Source organism: Trachypithecus francoisi, unplaced genomic scaffold (genome assembly GCF_009764315.1).
Source record: "Trachypithecus francoisi isolate TF-2019V2 unplaced genomic scaffold, Tfra_2.0 Lachesis_group5, whole genome shotgun sequence".
NCBI lineage: Eukaryota > Metazoa > Chordata > Mammalia > Primates > Cercopithecidae > Trachypithecus > Trachypithecus francoisi.
The window spans coordinates 45,178,610-45,195,212 of record NW_022681470.1 but is presented as its reverse complement, the minus strand read 5'-3'; positions in this window follow the sequence as shown (position 1 = coordinate 45,195,212).

Genomic DNA, 16,603 nt, shown 5'->3' with positions numbered 1-16,603 from the left:
AATGTGAGGTTGGAGCTGCCACACAGAGTCCCTACTGGGGCACTGCCTAATAGAGCTGTGAGAGTAGGGTCACTGTCCCCCAGACCCCAGAAGGGTAGATCCACTGACAGCTTGCACTGTGTGCCTGGAAAAGCCACAGACATTCAACGCCAGCCTGTGAAAGCAGCTGGGAGGAGGGTTGTATCCTGCAAAGTCACAGGGGCAGAGCTGCCCAAGGCCATGGGAGCCCACCTTTTGCATCAGCATGACCTGGTGTGAGACATTGAGTCAAAGGAGATAATTTTGCAACCTAAGGTTTAATGACTGCCCTATTAGATTTCAGACTTCAATGGGGCCTGCAAGCCCTTTGTTTTGGCCAATTTCTTCCATTCAGAACAGGTGTATTTATCCATTGCATATACCCCCATTGTATCTGGGAAGTATGTAACTTACTTTTGATTTTACAGGCTCATAGGCTGAAGGGACTTGCCTTGTCTCAGATGAGACATTGGACTCAGAATTTTGGTTTAATGCTGGAATGAGCTAAGACTTTGGGGACTGTTGGAGAGGTATGTTTGTGTTTTGAAATGTGAGGACACGAGATTTGAGAGGGACCAGGGGCAGAATGATACAGTTGGCTGTATCCCCACCCAAATCTTATCTTGAATTGTAGTTACCAGAATCCTCACGTGTCATGGAAGGAACTCAGTGGGAGGTAATTGAATCACGGGGGTGATTACCCCCGTGCTGTTCTTGTGATAGTGAGTGAGTTCTTACAAAATCTGATGGTTTTATAAGGGGCTTTTCCCCTTTTGCTCTTCACTTCTCTCTCCTGTCACAATGTGAAGAAGGATGTGTCTGCTTCCCTTTCCACCATGATTATAAGTTACCTGAGGCTTCCCCATCCATGTGGAACTGAAAGTGCATTAAACCTCTTTCCTTTATAAATTACTCAGTCTTGGTATGTCCTTATATTAGTGTGAAAATGGACTAATACGTGCTGGAACCAATGATACAGTTTCAAAATTTTATTTGAAAAAAGTAATGAACCTTATTAAAATAAATTATTTGAATTACATTTTTATTCCACCAAAGCCAACATTATCACAAAATACGTTTTAAGAATCTCTAAATTCAATGTTTTATGGATCTGATAATAATATATAAAGGTATGGACTTACTAAGACAAACATGTTTAGAAACATTTAATGACACTTTTAAACACAAATTGTTGTATGTAATTTTATGTTTATCATAGCAAATGTTATTTTTATATATAGGTTAAGTAAGACTTTTAAAAATTATTCTAAATAAATATTCAACAATTTTTTTTAATTAGGGAATGCCTTGATATTTCAATTTCCAATGTAAGCCTACATATTTTACTTGTGCCAAAGAAAAACATATACTTTAGATACCACTATTATTCTTACAGCAAAGGTGAGACAATATTCAAATAATTAAAGGAATTTCTTCTATTAAGAAAAACTAGCAAGAATTAAAACAGATGACAATGATCCCATTTTTGTTATATTGTTGGCATTTTGATTCACTCCAAACTTGTGTACTAGTTTGTACCTTTACTCAGATATTTTTCATTAAGTTTAGAGAACTATTGCTATAACACATTCACTATTGGAAACTACAGAATGTACAGTATTCAATGAGATGTTTAAATACCCAGATTTCCTCAGAATAAATATCTACAAAGCCTAACCAGTGATATGCTCTGACTTAAGCCAGATATTCTGACACATTTTGAAGTGAGAAACAAATGTTACTCTGCATCTAAGACAAAACCTTAAAAACTAAGAATTAAGCTGAACAAACTAATTATAAAACTGAGTCAAAAATGTTTAGTTAAGTTGGAAAACCAGGGAGCCTAAAGCAAGCCAGAGAAGAGAGTCAGGGCTGTGCTGGGTGTAGCAGAGGCAAGTCTGTGGTTTACTTTCATCAGTCAGCACATCAGCCCAGCCTGAAGAAACAAGATCAGTTTGCTGAGACACTCATGCATTATTCCATATATTCGAGATGAAGTTTTGTAATTGTGTTACAGGACAACAAACTTATCGAATGAAAAATTGGTTAAGGCAGCTTTCTTTACAGATGCCATCTATTCTGTAAGTTTTTATGCACAGAAAACCTAAAAAGCAGCAGTCCAGAACTCATTGGTATTAATGTGTCATATGAAAGATATCTAACAAAAAAAGGTGCCTTGTAAATACAAAGTGAAGGCTAGAACTATTGTAATTTGTAGCATTTATGAAAGAGAACTCTAAGTGTGGTATTACTGATCTGCACCTAGTCTTTCTGTCTCTATATAACCAACAGGAACATACATGTTTTGGTCTCTTTTATTACCTCCATCTACCCCTTTTTAAACTTTATTGTTATCTAGATATGGAAGTTTGGAATACAAAACTATTGATACCATGAATACTATCAGAATTGTTAGGGTAGAAAGGATAATTGTTCAAGCAAGCAAATAAATTCTACTTTGCCATTGTATGTGTTGGTTAAGATACTGTAGCATTTAACTTTGGTGTGTTAGAGTCTACCCCAAAATTCAGTGGTATAAATAACACCCACTTGTTTAGGTCACAATTCTGGAGACCCGTGATTTGGGTTTAGTTCAGCTAAGCAGTGCATCTGCTGGGAGTGACTTGGCTCATTCACGCATCAGCAGTCAGCTAGCAGTTGATGGCTTTACTCACATTCTCACATTTGGCAATTTGTTGTCAACTAATTCAATGGTAACAATGGTGTCTCTCATCATCCAGGGGGTCTCATCATCAAATAGGTTAGCTTGAGGTAGCTTTCAGGTTCACCTACTGGCTATAGAGTTCCAAAAATAGCAACCATGAAAGCCTCAACTACCCAATGCTTTGTAAGCTACTGCTTTTGTCACAATTGTAATGCCTCACTGGAGGAAGCAAGTCACGTAACAAATTCTGATTCATGGACTAAGACAAAAAATACCATTTGACCAAGAAATCCATTACTGGATATGTACCCAAGGGAATATAAACCATTTTATTATAAAAACACATGCATACATATATTCATTGGAGCACTAGTCACAATAGCAAAGACATGGAATCAACCTAAATGCCCATCAATGATAGATAGATTGGATTAAAAAATGTGGTACATATACACCATGGAGTGCTGTGCAGCCATTAAAAATAAAAGCCGAGCCTGTAATCCCAGCACATTGGGAGGCCGAGGCGGGCGGATCACGAGGTCAGGAGATCGAGACCATCCTGGCTAACACGGTGAAACCCTGTCTCTACTAAAAAATACAAAAAACTAGCCGGGCGAGGTGGCGGGCGCCTGTAGTCCCAGCTACTCGGGAGGCTGAGGCAGGAGAATGGCGTAAACCCGGGAGGTGGAGCTTGCAGTGAGCTGAGATCTGGCCACTGCACTCCAGCCTGGGCGGCAGAGCGAGACTCCGTCTCAAAAAAAATAAAAATAAAAAAAAATAAAAGCCGAGATCATGTCCTTTGTAGGGCCATGTATGGAACTGGTGGCCATTATTCTTAGCAAATTAACTCAGGCATGAAAACCAAATACCATATGTTCTCACTTATAAGTGGGAGCTCAATGATGAAAACACATGAACACACAGAGAAGAACAACAACACACTGGGGCCTATAAGAGGGCGGAGGGTAGAAAGAGGGAGAGGATCAGGGAAAAATAACTAATGGGTACTAGACTTAATATATGGGTGATGAAATAATCTTTACAACAAACTCTGATGACACAAGATTACCTGTATAACACACCTGCACACGTACCTCTGAAATTAAAATAAAATTAAAAAGATAAATAAAATAAAATAAAATAAAGACAAAAGAAAATAGACTCCGCCTCTGATCGCAGAGGAGCAATAATTTGGCCACAAATAGGAGAGCTCTAACTCAAGATTAACAAGTAGGCAAATTTGTTATCTCATGTAACTAGAAACTCAGAGATAGAGTATCCTTGAAAATTATTGACTTAGGAGCTCAAAAAATGACATAAACAGTCTTTCAGGTCTTTTCTAACTTGAAGAAATGCTCATGGTATATAAAGACCTGTAAAATAATGACCAGAGCAGGTCCAGATGTCTCCTTTCACAAAGAAAGAATAAAGACATCAGGAAATGGGAACGGGAAATAATTTCTGATGAATGGGAAAACTTTCCCAGAATCCCCCAAGGATCTCTTTTTATTTAACGTTGGCTATATTTGTGTTACAAAACCACTCCTGAAACCATCCTTTCATAGGAGATGAAATCATCATGACTATCTTAGACTGAACAGGTAGCAAGGGATGGATTAATTCAACAATGATTAATTGCATACCTACTATGCAAGCGATCTATGTTAGGTGCCTGGGATGTAACAACAAATGCAATAGTTTCATTTCTCATGGAGTTCACAATCTAGTCAGATAGACATATAATAAACAAAAACACATATAATGTACTACTGATAATAAAAGGCACTAAGGAAGGAAAAAAAGGGATAACATGAATATGTTGAAACATGAAAATATTCTCAGGAAAGCCAGAGAATGGATTTTTTTTTATAAGAGAGTTTAATAATGTCTTATTGATCAGGTAATCTTTGATCAGAGACTTGTAAAAATGAGGTACTATGCCATATGGTTATCTGAGAGAAATACTACCACTGCAGAGGGAAAATCCCTTGCAAAGACCAAGTCTGAAAGAGTCCAGAAGGAAAAAAAAAAAAAATGCCAATGAACTTGGATAGAATAATCTAGGGTTAGAGTGTTAAAAAACAAAAAGTTAATGGAGATAAAATCACATAGATCCTCATACACTACAATAAGGTTTTCATATGTTCCTCTAATTGAAAGGGAAAGGCATTTGAGGATTTTGAATTAAATTACAACGTATCTGAATATATTTTTGTATACTCTCTTATGTGGATAATAGACTATATGGGACAGGGACAGGGTTTGAAAGAGCAGAACATTACAACACCCTAGGTAAGCAACAGTGGTATCTTCGGCCAAGCTAGTTATGACAGAGAGGTGTTATGGTTCTAGATATATGTTAATGATAGAGCAGAGATAATTAGATGATGAATTTGATGTGCATTATAAAAGTAAACTCTGAGTTGTATATTCCTCATTTATAAAAGAACACATATTTCACAGTATTGTTGTAAAGACTATATGGTATAATTTATGTAATATTATATTCAATAATTTATTATATCCAGCCTTTCATCTCACCCTAAAGGATTATAATTCATTGTGCTAGTACATTGAATTTTTAGCTAATAGGTATTTTACATACCATGAAACTTCTAAATTAGGAGGTAGGGATGGATTTGAGTAAACCTTGGGAAATAAAGTTTAAAACTGTGTTTAAAGGTCAGGAAGGTATGAGTAGAAAACAAGAAGGCAAATGAAGTGTAATGAGATAGAAGTATTTGCTTCTAGGTCACATTGTTTTTATTGTTTTTTATTACTGATAATGTTAACTGGTTACCTATAAAGGTTAAATAAGAAGAATGCTCCCTTCTTCATCAAGTCTTGTCATTTGGGATGAATTGTAACTTTTCCCAAGGGCTCCAAATAATATACCTGTGAAACATTGTAGTGTAATCTTGAATTCAGCAGACTGGTTCATGTGACACTTTTCCTGGCCCATGTCCTTCCTAGCAAGCGGACACTAGCAATATCTTTATCAATACATTTTGCTGCCTTTCATAAGTTCAGCTTTCTGTAAGGCTACTTATTTTATCTGACAACAGTGTGATTTTTTTTTTTTTTTGAGACGGAGTCTCGCTCTGCCGCCCAGGCTGGAGTGCAGTGGCCGGATCTCAGCTCACTGCAAGCTCCGCCTCCCGGGTTCACGCCATTCTCCTGCCTCAGCCTCCCGAGTAGCTGGGACTACAGGCGCCCACCACGTCGCCCGACTAGTTTTTTTTTTTTTTTTGTATTTTTAGTAGAGACGGGGTTTCACCATGTTAGCCAGGATGGTCTCGATCTCCTGACCTCGTGATCCGCCCGTCTCGGCCTCCCAAAGTGCTGGGATTACAGGCTTGAGCCACCGCGCCCGGCCAACAGTGTGATTTTAATAAAACCATTTGTTATCTGAAATGTTAAATATTATCTGTCTTTTTAAATAAATTTTTGCAGTTATACTTAGTGTGTCACAAAAATCATTCCTTACAATTTCTACCTCTACATTATTAGTATAAAATATGGGAAAAGCTGATATAAATGTATTTTCATAGCTATGGATTTAGTTTTAGGGTATAGCAATATTTGGTTTTACTATAACTTTCACTATAATATGGAATATTTTTTGTCCTCAATAAGATAATTCCTGATAATATGGTCACACTATTAGGGGTTTAAATGACCTTTCAGAGAAGCTAATTTTCTATGAAACATAATTTTATTCATAAAATTTGTATTTGTGAACTACAGTAATCTATATATATTTCTTAATGATGCACAATATTATGTAATCTTTACCATAGGCATAGATAAAACTGATGAGAATTTACTTTTGTTCGTTTTAATAATATTCCAGCAGAGATCTTCTTATACAGTCTCTCCCTCCCTCTCTCTTTCTGTGTGTGTGTGTGTATGTGTGTGCCTGTGTGTGTGTGTGTTTAAATTAATTCTAACCTAACAAATCAGGACATAAGTTCATTGTTTCAGTTTGAGTTAAATATCATAACAAATTTTTAGCACTCAAATTTTATATTCAAAGATAGATTTTGGCTACTGACTGTGTAGCACTTTAAGATAAAACGTGTTTATTTAGAAATTATCCTGACTGTTTTAATAAATCAGTGGTGTTAAATGTCTTGAAAACAACATAAGTAGGCAGCATATAAGTTCTCTTTTCCACAGTGTCAGCCAAGCTCTGCAACTACATACATTTCAGTGCCACAGTATTTACAGCTTATAGAAAACAGGAAAGAAATGGTGTTAGTCTCTTTATAGAATCATATGTAGTCTCAGCAAAGCTGGAATAAAAGGATACCCACTTTTTGAGCATATGACAGTGATTTCAAAATTCAAATGTGTACATGTATCATATAAGTTGAACAATAAAATTATCAATAGTCAACCATTTTTACCCTCAAAAAATGGTAGTTTCCCGTGGTTCAACCTAAAATGTGTAAAAATCTGAATATATGGAAAATCTAGGATAATATTCCATCGCTACTATGTTATTGTATATATGAAAAGTTAATAAAATTCTGAGAACATAGAAATAAAAATAAAGTGAAGTAGATATAAAAAATCATCAAAATACTGAAAACCACAAACAACATTTATTATAATTCTTATTCCCTTAGTGAGTTCAAATTACTTAATATGCTTCATGCAACTTTTTCAAGTACAAGCTATTCTTGTAATTTCTTGTTGATGTTATTGACTTTCATGCTATAATATGCAATATTGGCTTTATGCAATTTCAAGTCCTGAAGTTTGTCCTTAACATCTCTCTTTCCCTTTGGATGTGACTTTCCTCCCAGAGTTCATTCTTCCAAGACACATAAGAAAACATATTCTCCTTTTGTCCTTGAATCTATAATATTATGAAATATATATTTGGTCTTGACTATTTCCTGACATACAACTCCTACAATCCTTGGAACATCCAAAGTGATGTCTTTTTGTATTGAATGATTTGACTAATGGCTCGCAGCTCCAAGGTAGTTTCAGGATGGAGACTGGTCACAGGAGTTTTATGTCTTATGTTCCAGTGTATAATCTACTTTGAGTTAATTTTTGTATATGAGGTAACATCAGAGTCCAATTTCATGATTTTGATTGTAGATATCCAGTTTTCCCAGCATTATTTATTGAAGAGACTGTCTTTTCTCCTCAATTTAATATATATGCATGCTGTTGTCTCTAGAATCTGTATTCTGTCCATTGGGCTATATGTCTATTTTTAGGCCAGTATTATATATTTTTATTACTTTTATACCTTAAAAATCAAGATGTGTGATGCCTCAAATTTTGTTCTTTTGTTTTATTCTATATTTAATTGACATAATAATTGTACATATTTTTGGGACTACAGCGTGATGTCTCAGTGCGTGCATACAATGTATAATAATCAAATTAAGGTAATCAGTGTATCTTTAACCTTAAACATTTATCATTTCTTTTGGTGAGAAAAGTCAATATTATCTCCTCTATTGATTTTGAAATGTGCAATGTATTATTGTTAATTATAATCACCCTATTGGGCAATGGAACACTAGGACTTAAGCTCTTTGTCTAATTGTAACTTTTTACCCATTGGCCAATCTTTCCCCATTCACTCCACTCCACTACCCTTCCAAGCCTCTGGTAAAAACTGCTTCACTCTATGAAAACAACATTTTTAGATTCCACATATGTGTGAGATCACTTGGTATGTGTCTCGCTGTGCCTGGATTATTTCACTTAGCATAATGTCTTCCAGGTTTATCCAAGACATAATTAGAAGTTGGGAACTTTCAGCCCATTCTCCCAACTTCCAGGGAGGTCATTAGTGCTGAAGGTTAAGTTGACGGTAAAGGCCAATGATTTAGTCAATCATGCCTATGGAACGAAGCATCCATAAAAATCCAAAAGGACTGAGTTTAGATGGACAGATAAACATACAGAGATTCCTAGAGTGTGTCTCCACTGAGAGGGCATGAAAGCTTCATGCTCTTTCCCACATAACCTCACCCTATGCGTCTCTTTACCTGTATTCTTTGCAATATTTCCATAGAGTTAACCAGTAAATGTAAGCTAAGTGTTTCGCTGATTTCTGTGAGCCACTCTTGCAAAATCCAAGGAGGGGCTAGTGGGAACCTCAATTAATAGTTGATCAGTCAGAAGCATAGGTGACAACCTTAGAATTGGTGTCTAAAGTAAGAGCAGTCTTGTGGGACTAAGCCCTCAACCTAGAGGATCTGATGCTGTTTACAGGTAGATAGCATCAAAACTGAATGGAATTAGTGATCACTCAGCTGGTGTCCACCGCAGAATTGACTGACTGCTTAGTATGCGGAAATAACCCTGTATATCTAGGATCACAGAAGCATCATGTGTTGTGAATGGAAGAGGACAGAAAAGCAGTTTGGTTTTTCCTTTTCAGAGAAACCTATTAAAGACTCTTTCTGCCCATATTAGATGACAAAAAGAAAACCTAGAATTTGTTGATTATTTCAAACTGGAGGGCAGAACATTTTAGTAGGAGTCCTGAACCAGAAATCTGAATCCAATGTAAATAGACCATTGAGATCGAAAAAGGCAGAAGTAGGGAGCAGTAGCAGGAATAGTTCAGTTCCTTGATCACTGCTACCAGGTCAGACTCAGAATTATGTTTTAAACAACTCTCAGTTACATTTGTATTAACACTTCAAATTTAAGCTTTGTTTCAGAGGGAGCAAAGACCTTATGGAAGAATGTCAAATAAAAGAGCAACCGGTATAACTACAAATCATTTATTGCTTATGAAACACACATTTTTATTCACGTTGCTATTCAAATAATTTCATTAATTGAATGGTTAAAGGGCCATGCACTTAATTAACATGACTCCTTAAGTAACTTGAGAACCAATAAGTGACTTTACCAGCCTATATAGGGAAGGTAGGCAGTGCTTTTTTTTTCACATTTTGATAGTCTATGCAGTGTCTTTGATTGCTCTTTACTCCTGGCCTGTGCATAAAAATGATATTTTGCTCATGAAAATGCTTCATCCTAAAGAGGCTAATGAGGCTAGGGTGTGATATGGTTTGACTGTGTCCCAACCGAAATCTCATCTTTAACTGTAGCTCCCATCATTCTCACATGTTGTGGGAGGGACCTGGTGAGAGGGAATCATGGGTGAGGGTCTTTCCCATGCTGTTCTTGTGATAGTGAATAAGTCTCATGAAATCTGTTCGTTTTATAAAGGAGAGTTCCCCTACACAAGTTCTTTTGCCTGCTGCCATATAAGACTTTCCTTTGTTCTTCCTTCATCTTCTGCCATAATTATGAGGCCTCCCCAGCCATGTGGAATTGTAAGTCAATTACACCTCTATCCTTTATAAATGACCCAGTTTAGGGTATGTCTTTATTAGCAGAGTGAAAATAGACTAATACAGGGTGACTTATGACATAGGTGAGATGGTCCACAGTCAGTTTGGTGCACTCCAGGGAAGTACAGAGAGACTGACATCATGGTTCTTAATGATGGTGAGGTAGGCTGTACTTTTATGCCAACTGGGTGTTTTAGACATGACTTACCTTTTATTAATCTAGGGTTACATCACTCTTACTACTGCCTCTAACATTCTGATAAACAAGTGTGAGCACAACAGATGTTACTCTTTATATATTAAGTACAAACAGGTACTTTTCTCTTAGGAGCAATACAGTCTATCTTTATCAAAGCCACAAAGGATATGAACAGATACTTCTCAAGAGAAGACATTTATGCCGTCAAGAAACATATGAAAAAAAGTTCATTATCACTGATCATTAAAGAATGCAAATCAAAACCACAATAAGATACTATCTCACACCAATCAGAAAGGCAATTATTAAAGCCAGGAAAAAACAGATGCTAGAGAGGCAGTGGAGAAATAGGAACACTTTTACACTGTTGGTGGGAGTGTAAATTAGTTCAACCATTGTGGAAGACAGTGTGGCGATTCCTCAAGGATCTAGAACCAGAAAAACTATTTGACCCAGAAATCCCATTATTAGGTATATACCCAAAGGATGATAAATCATTCTGCTATAAAGACACGTGCAAATGTATGTTTATTTCAGTACTATCTACAATAGGAAAGACTTGGAACCAATCCAAATGCCCATCAATGATAGACTGGATAAAGAAAATGTGGCACATATACACCATGGAATACCATATAGCCATACATAAAAAAAGTGAGTTCATGTCCTTTGCAGGGATCTTGATGAAGCTGGAAGCCATCATCCTCAGTAAACTAACAGGGGAACAGAAAACCGAACACTGCATGTTCTCACTCATAAGCGGCAGGTGAATAGTGAGAATATATGGACACAGGGAGGGGAATATCACACACCATAGCCTGTCCAGGGGTTGGGGGGCAAGAGGAGGGAGAGCATTAGGACAATTATCTAAGGCATGTGGGGCTTAAAACCTACATGACATTGATAGGTCAGCAAACCACCATAACACATGTATACCTGTGTAATAAACCTGCGCATTCTGCACATGTATCCCAGAACTTAGAGTGAAATAAAAAGACAATAAAAAAGAAATCAAGAAAAATAAAAAAAAAAACCTTATCTATGAATTGGTAGCCTAATAAACAACTAAATAGGTATATAAGTTTAGAGGATAAAACATGTTTGCATTTTTTTTTCCAGGAAATTCTTCACAACCAACAATTCAGGTGAAACATTCTTTAAATGATGTATAAATTGTAAATATCACATGTGGTTTTCACTATACTAATGTCCAGAGTCTCATACATTTTCTAAGACCACTTAATGTTCTGCACAACAACTCAGAAAACTGAGACAGTATTAGAACCACATCTTCTGTTTCTCCTGGAGTACAGCAGAGTATAAAAAAATATTTCTGAAGAATGGCTTAAATTGTATGATACAAAGTTTTTCTGAATAAAAACTTTTTGTTGCCTAAATGCCTGGATCAAAGAAAGGTTAGTGTTCCTTGTTCATAAAGCAGTCATAGTGTTGATTAATCCTTGACAAGACCAACAACTCTCACTTTTGGAGAAGAATGAAGAACTTAAATTATTTTAGTATATTTGAGTAGATGTTCACGAAAGGCCTGATCGCCTAAGATTATACAGTTTCAATATCTACTTTTAAAAAGTTTAGTTAATGAATTTCTTTCTTTCTTTTCGTAACTCAGGCCCTCCATTATGGACAGTTAGTGTAAAGATTTTACTTATGGAAAATTCTAATCTATCATATTGTTCTAGAGGTTAAGAAACCATTGATCATTGCCACTGCATTAACTTTGGACAATTACAGTGCAAAGACATGGTTTCATGCTTTAGATTGGCTCCTTAGATACTTGAGTTCAGACTTTAAGACTTGTTTAAGCTTGGTCTATGTTTTCCCATTTGAAAGTAGAGCAAAAGACAAATATCCAAAACGACAAATGCAATAAAAACACAGTATTTATTATAATGGAGAAGTAGACTGAAAGTCTGAAAGGTCTCATTCATAGAGACATAAATCTAGGAGGTATAAATTCTGTTTTCTTTTTTTTTTTTTAACAGTTCTTTGAGAGTGTAAAATGTTTCAGTAGAACTTTTTCACACATACACTTTACTTTTAGATAGGTAGTAGTAATCGGAAAGTATCATAAGAGAGCATGAAGTCTCAAGGAGAGAGAACACTGAACTGAAAGAATCTGACAAAATTATTTTTGGTTAAGGGCCATCTTCTACCTAAGAAATGTACATTTTTGCTACTCAGTAGCACCCATTTAAGATCAATTTTGTTACTATTGTTTTTCATTGTTCCTTATAATTGGGCTGAATGGAAACTTCATAGTCATTGAACTAGTGCTCTTTTATGATTGGTTGTTATAAAGATTTTAATTTGCAGTTGTAAGTCAAAAGATTTAACTATAGTACTATAGAAGTGTAGAGTATGTACTTAAAACAAGTGTGTTATTTTTTTCTGTTGTTAACAGAAACTGTTTATTTAGATAGACAAATGCTTTCAAATGACACCCAAAAAGGTAACACTTCAAGGAATCCATACATTAACTGGAATCATTAAGAAAATACAAGTTTTAAAAAGTTTTAAAAAGTTGGAGAGATTGAAAACATAAAAACTGAGGAATATTTACTTGTGATAGTTGAGTTAAAAGGTCTTTAGTGTGTTTTTAATATTGAGTGTCAGGAAGTAATCATGATATAGTCTCATAATCCAATTGATTATCTTTATTTTTCAAAGTGATAATTAAACATTGGCTTAGGGACTAGTACAGTTTGGTAATATTTTCAAGCCACACTTTTAATATTTCTTTTTAACTTTAGTTTAAACAAAATATATATATATTGTGTGTGTGTGTGTGTGTGTGTGTGTGTTAAAAGCAAACATGGAGGCCAGGCACAGGGGTTCAAGTCTGTAATCCAAGCATCCTGGGTGGTCATGGCAAAAGGATTGCTTGAGCCCATGAGTTCACAAGAAGCCTGGGCAACATAGTGACACTCCATCTCTACGAAAAAAAAAAAAAAAAAAGGAAGAAATTAGCTGGGTGTGGTGGCAGGTTGCTATAGTTTCAGCTATATGTGAGTGAAAGAAGGGTCAAGGGAGCAGTGAACCGTGATCATGCCACTGCATTCCAGTCTGGGCAACAGAGTGAGACATTGTTACAAAATAAAATTTTGAAAAAGAGGCAGGGCATGGTGGCTCATGCCTGTAATCCCAGCACTTTGGGAGGCCGAGGCAGGCAGATCACGAGGTCAGGAGATCGAGACCATCTAGGCTAGCACGGAGAACCCGTATGTACTAAAAATACAAAAAATTAACCAGGCGAGGTGGTGGGCGCCTGTAGTCCCAGCTGTTCGGGAGGCTGAGGCAGGAGAATGGAGTGAACCCAGGAGGTGGAGCTTGCAGTGAGCCAAGATCACTCCACTGCACTCCAACCTGAGCGAGAGAGCGAGACTAGGTCTCAATAATAATAATAATAATAATAATAATAATAATAGAAGAAAGCAGACATGGTTAATGTGAGAAACCAGGTTCAATCTCCATGGTTCACTTAGCAAATGATTCAAAATATGATGATGCTTCTGGTAATAGAAAATAAATTAAGGACCATCTGCTGCAATTTGCATATCGATAAGATTGATTCAGACTTAAGTGGTCTGAAGACTGACTAAAGTGTAATTACAAATGCAGCAGGAGTTTTATATTTTGGACACACTTTACATGCAAAACATGTCACGAGTATATCTTCTTGCATATTAGCATAATATACTTTCTTTTCCATCTCATTTAGCAAATAGCAGCATGTCCTAAAGTCCTATGAACAGGTGGGCCAAAATCAATTATGTTTTATATACTTTATATGTTATTTTAAACTTGTTTATGGTAATGAATTTTTCAAAGAGTAGATAGTGGAGCATGCAGATCTGTTGAGAGGGCAACAGACTATATATTACTCATAATAAGAATAATTTTTAAAAATTTTGACATTTCATATAAATGCATTACCTTCCTCTATTTTTTCAGTTAGTTGTTGTTTATTTGAATTACACAATTAAATATCTGGCTTGTCACCTTGATTGCAGGTATCTCATGGTTTTCTGCCTTCTGGAACAGTTTTCCATTTATATCAAACTTATCTAGGAAAAATTAGGTATGAATACTTAGCCATGTGTGTATGTGACTTTAATACCATGGATTGTGAGCACTTTATTGACTCAGACCATAAAATTACATATAGAAGATGTTCAATAAACATTTATTGAATAAATACTATTTTCATTGTGTTCAACAGTAACTGAGATCATACATTTTATAAAAAACAAAATTATACATACATTGAAATTATTATTTTTTAACATCTTGAAGGAATCATTAGTTTGAAATAATTTGACAATTGGCAAAGTTGTAATTTTAGGAGAGTCAATTTTTTTTTTCTTAATTTGGGTGGGAAAATTTCCCTGCTAACCTTGTTGTTTTTGAATTTTGCATTTAACATTAATCTGTAATACCAAGTCAATTCTTATGTATATTTTAGGGTTTGAGTAGAGAACTACCAATTGCAACTAGTTTATTGTGGTGATTGTATCAAGAAATGGTGATATATAAAATTTCCAACTACTTTTCAAAATGTATATAAAATAGAAGTTCTAGGTTGTTTCATTTCACTGAAAAGTTGTATAACAGATGCAGTGTATTACTGTGTAAGGAAGTACAGATTAAAAGTAAAGATACATGGTTTCTAACACTGACTTTGTCACTTAACCACCAATTTTGAATTTTTTCATACAGTAATGGAGCTAAATACTATTTTAACTATGTGTAGTGTTTGCAACAGTATCTGATAACTAATTTTGGTGAGAAAATTTTAAATTAGTTACCAGAAGCTAGTTGACAAGATGGATTTCACATTTAAAAATTCTTGGATAATAATTCTAAACAGAAAAAATGATACCATACTGCAGAACACAGTATTGGGAGGAATATTGGGAGGAAAACACCATATGAACCTGGTTTATAGATGATAAAGAAAATATGTCATTTAGAAAATGGAATATTTGGGGTTCTAATCAGGAGGCAGAGGAGAATGTTCCACATAAAGAGAAAACAAAATCTTTATGTGTATGTGTGATATAGGATCCAGGAAAAAAAGGAAAATCATACACAAGATTTTGTTTGGTTCGGTTTTACTTTCTTATTGCTTCTGGCTGGGAAGCTATAAATAATGACTCTGAGATCAAAATGAAATAGGAAAACAGTGGCTAGAAATGTATAATTTTATATTAAATTCAGATAGCGCTCTCTCTCTCTCTCTCTCCACACACCCACTTGTCATTCTCTCTGTGTATAATAGGAAATCAATAGATACATTGTTTGAAAAATAAAAAAGTTATTGGAAAATGGAAGAATGGAAGCAAATCTTTTTTTTTTTTTTTTTTTTTTTTTTTAATCCTTAGTTCTCGGGGCATGAGTTAATAGTTTTACCTTTCTTTGTTCCCTGAAAAATATTGGTCCCAGTAAAATGACCTTTCATATTTTCCCTAGAGCAGAGTGTAGACCAGAGGTCACAAATCTCTAGGCCATGGACCAGTACCAGTTCGTGGTGTGTTAAGAACCAGGCCACAGAGCAGAAGGTAATTGGCTGGTAAGTGAGAGAAGCTTCATCAGTATTTATAGCCATTTCCCATTGCTCACATTACTGCATTACATTAATGGCTGAGCTCCTCCGCTTGTCAGATCAGCAGTGGCATTAAATTCTCAAGGAGGGTGAACCCTATTGTGAACTGCACATGCAAGGGATTTAGGTTGCATGCTCCTTATGAGAATCTAATGCCTGTTGATCTGGGTGAAGCTGAGGCAGTGATGCTAGTGTTGGGTGGCAGCTGCAAATACAGATTAACATTAGCACAGAGACAGATTAACATTGACTGCACAGAGACCACATTTTAGTCCACGTGTGGCCTGCCCATAGTTTTATTTACCACTTCCATCCATTCCTCTTTCACACACTGTGCACTTGTCTCAGTCACAGTTTTGGTAAGCCCACAAGCTAATCCTAGCCACAGTGAGTGAAAAACAAATATCACACTGGAGAGTCTCTTCAAAAAGAGGGGAAGACCCAATTTTGAGATAGCAGGAGACTCTAAGACTGCCAACAGAAAGAAAACTGCATTTAAAAGAAAACACCAAGAGTCTCACTTAAATTTCAGGTCCATTGCAACAGGTGATTCTAAGATGGTTCTCTAAGATGGTTCTGTATAATATGTGGTGACCAGCTGGCCAACAAAGCCATGAAACCTTCAAAACTGCCTTGCCACATGGAGACTAAGTACCCTCAATTAAAAAAAAAAAAAAAAAAAAAAAAGCCTTCAGAGACTTTCAAAAGAAAAAAAAGTATGAACACAAAGAACAGAAGCAATTATTGAAAGTCAT